The sequence below is a fragment of the Arachis hypogaea genome, chromosome 2 (assembly GCF_003086295.3).
Source record: "Arachis hypogaea cultivar Tifrunner chromosome 2, arahy.Tifrunner.gnm2.J5K5, whole genome shotgun sequence".
NCBI lineage: Eukaryota > Viridiplantae > Streptophyta > Magnoliopsida > Fabales > Fabaceae > Arachis > Arachis hypogaea.
The window spans coordinates 43,692,888-43,696,182 of record NC_092037.1 but is presented as its reverse complement, the minus strand read 5'-3'; positions in this window follow the sequence as shown (position 1 = coordinate 43,696,182).

Genomic DNA, 3,295 nt, shown 5'->3' with positions numbered 1-3,295 from the left:
TCTCCTCCAAAAAAGTCTTGTACAAACTCTCAAGGCCTGTCACCTCGGCAGACATTCCCACTACAATAAAATAAATGAACAGGTTAGTCGTGAAGTCGGCATGACAAATCCAGAGAACAGTAACGCGAGAAATGCGAAGTTAAAGTTACTCACAAACATAATTTCTAGCGACCTCCCGGTCACCCAAAAGGAGATAGGGGTTTACATAGTTTCTCCCAAAGACGGCCAACAACACGTCGGCAATCTTTTTGTCCACAGCGGACATCCCCTTGTAGGTCTGACGTTAGGATTTTAACTACTAAAGAATTTTGTAAAATTGCGTTGTAAGTATAGATTCTAGATCAACAGAAATCCCTTCGTGCAAACGATTTGGTTGTCACAAGTAACAAACCCCTAAATAAATTGAAAACCGAAGTATTTAAAACTTGGGTCGTCTTCTCAAGGAATTGCAGGGAAGTATGTTCTTATTATTGGTTATGGAGATTGTAAATTAGGGTTTTGAGAATGAGGAATGAATATGGCAATTAATTTAAATAGCAATTAAAATAAATAAATACTGTAAAGCAAACCTTTTGGCAAGGTATGAGAAATTGGAAGTCCAGACTTAATTACCCTTATCAACAATAATGAAAGTTGAATCTTAATTCCACTTAGCTAACCTTTACTAAAGCAAAGGAAAGTCAAGGGACTAATTAGTTTGACCTTCGAATCTTATTTATTTCCTAAGAAAAGGTTGGGAGTATTGAAGTCAGTTCAATTAGCAAAGATAACAGTTATCAATTATGTTGAGCTAAGATAACTCCTGAGTTACTGATTCCTTAACCAAGACCAAAAGGGAATAAAATCTACTTGAATGAAAATAATTTGGATAGAGCACAAGTATCAATAACATAAATTAGAGAAAACAATCATAAGTCTAAAATACCTCAAATTATATCAAATAGGAAGTTAGATTGAACATAGAAATCCATAAGCCAAATTGGCAACATCAGATAATCAACTAAAGTGATAAATAAAAGTGGAAAATAAATAAAAGAACATTGAACCTGTAATTGAAGAAGATGAAAATATTACTAAGTCCTTTAAGAGGAATCCTAATTCTAATCCTAAGAGAGAGGAGAGAGCCTCTCTCTCTAAAAACTACATCTAAAACCTAAATTGTGAATTATGAAAGTATCATTATGAATGGATGCAATCCCTCTACTTTATAGCCTCTAATATGAGTTTTATGGGCCAAAAATTGGGTCAAAAACAGCCCAGAAATTGCTGGAGAAGAAATCTGCCACGCTGGTTTTTTGTCACTACGACGCGGCCGCATGGATCATGTGGTTGCGTCGCCTAGCGTTAGGGAAACTATGGCATCTTATATATCAAATCGAAGCCCCGGACGTTAGCTAAACAACGCAACTGAAACCGCGTCATTTGGACCTCTATAGCAAAAGTTATAACTATTTGAGTGTGAAGAGGTCAGGCTGGACGGCTTTGCAGTTCCTTCAACTTCTTGTATTCCTTCCACTTTTGCATGCTTCCTTTCCATCCTCTAAACCATTCCTGCCCTGTAATCCCTGAAATCACTTAACACACCTATCAAGGCATCTAATGGTAATAAGAGAGGATTAAACATAGGGAACTTAAGGCCAAAGAAGCATGTTTTCAATCAAAGCACAATATTAGGAAGGCAAATGTAAAACCATGCAAATAGAATGAATAAGTGGGTAAAGAGTTGATAAAATCTACTCAATTGAGCACAAGATAAACCATGAAATAGTGGTTTATCAACCTCTCCACACTTAAACATTAGCATGTCCTCATGCTAAACTCAAGAGAAGCTATAAAGATGAAGAGGAATGATAGAAAGTATGAAATGCAATCCTATCTATATAAATGCAACTAAATGTGCAATGCTTCTACCTACTTGGTTAAAAATAAATAAGGTCTTCAAGACAAACATAAATCAGATTTCACTAATTCAAATTATACAATAAAAAACAAGTAAACTTGTAAGAAGATAGCTCATGAAAGCAGGGAACATAGAATCAAGCATTGAACCCTTACTTGGTGGTGTATATCATTCTAACTCTCAAGTGTCTAGGGTCAATTCTCTCAATTCTCTACTAATCATGCCTTCTATAGCTTGCTCTTCATCTAACATTCAACTAAAATTTAATGTACCAATACACAAATCAAGAGGTCTTTTAAAGGTTGTAATGGGGTTAGGGTCAAGGTAGGATGGTATTTGGCCAAGTGGACTAAAATCTGAATCCTTAATTAACATAAACTTTCCTCCTAACTCAAGACAATTCATTTAATTAAAATACAAAATCTAACTTCCCGTTATGCATTCCAAGTTTTGAGTACAACTCATATGCATTGATTTCACTATTTATTTTGGGGCATTTTGTCCCCTTTTATTAATTGCTCTTTTTCTTTTTCTTTTTTTTTCACTTTTTTTTTCAATGCATATGATTAAAGTATTGAATGCAATAATATGTGCTCAACCATTATTTTGCACATTTTCAGTAAAATATACAACACCCAATTATTCAAACCAAATATTTTCAAACCCAACTTCCCCACACTTAAATCATGAGCACTTTTACTAGTATAAGATAACCAAGGATTCAGATTAAGGACATTATTGTTTTTCCGGTTAGAGTTAGTAATGAGCTAGAGTAAAGAACAAATGGGTATATTAGGCTCAAATTGGTTTGCAAGGGATAATGAAAGGGTAAGGCCATATGGGTATGTAAGCTTAGTGAAACAAGGGCCTCAATCATATCAGTGCATGCATACATCAAACAATGGAAATATAAAATTAAGCAAGACAAAGATCACAATTTTAGAGAGAAAAATACACACCAAAAATAAAATATTGGTTGATAAAATGCAACCAATCAAATAGGCTCAAAATCTCACTGGTTTTGTGTGTTCGAGCTCTAAACTATGTTCCAAAATTAGATTTCTTCAAACAAGTTTTTCAAAAAGTTTTATTCAAATTAGTGAAATATTATAAAAATTTCTTGAAAAAGAAAATATTACTTTAACCAAGTGGTAAAATATGCACAAAAAGAAACAAACATGCAAATGCAACAATGAAAAACAAAAATTGGTGTTGAGAAAGGACTAACTAACCTGTAAAGATCGGTATCGACCTCCCCACACTTAAAGGTTGCACCGTCCTCGGTGCATGCTGAGATGTACAGGTGGGCGGAGGTTGTTCCAACTGATGCTTCTCTCTAAAGATTGTGCAGATGGACTTGGCTTGTCTCCCCATGTAAACGTCTTCCGGTTTCCC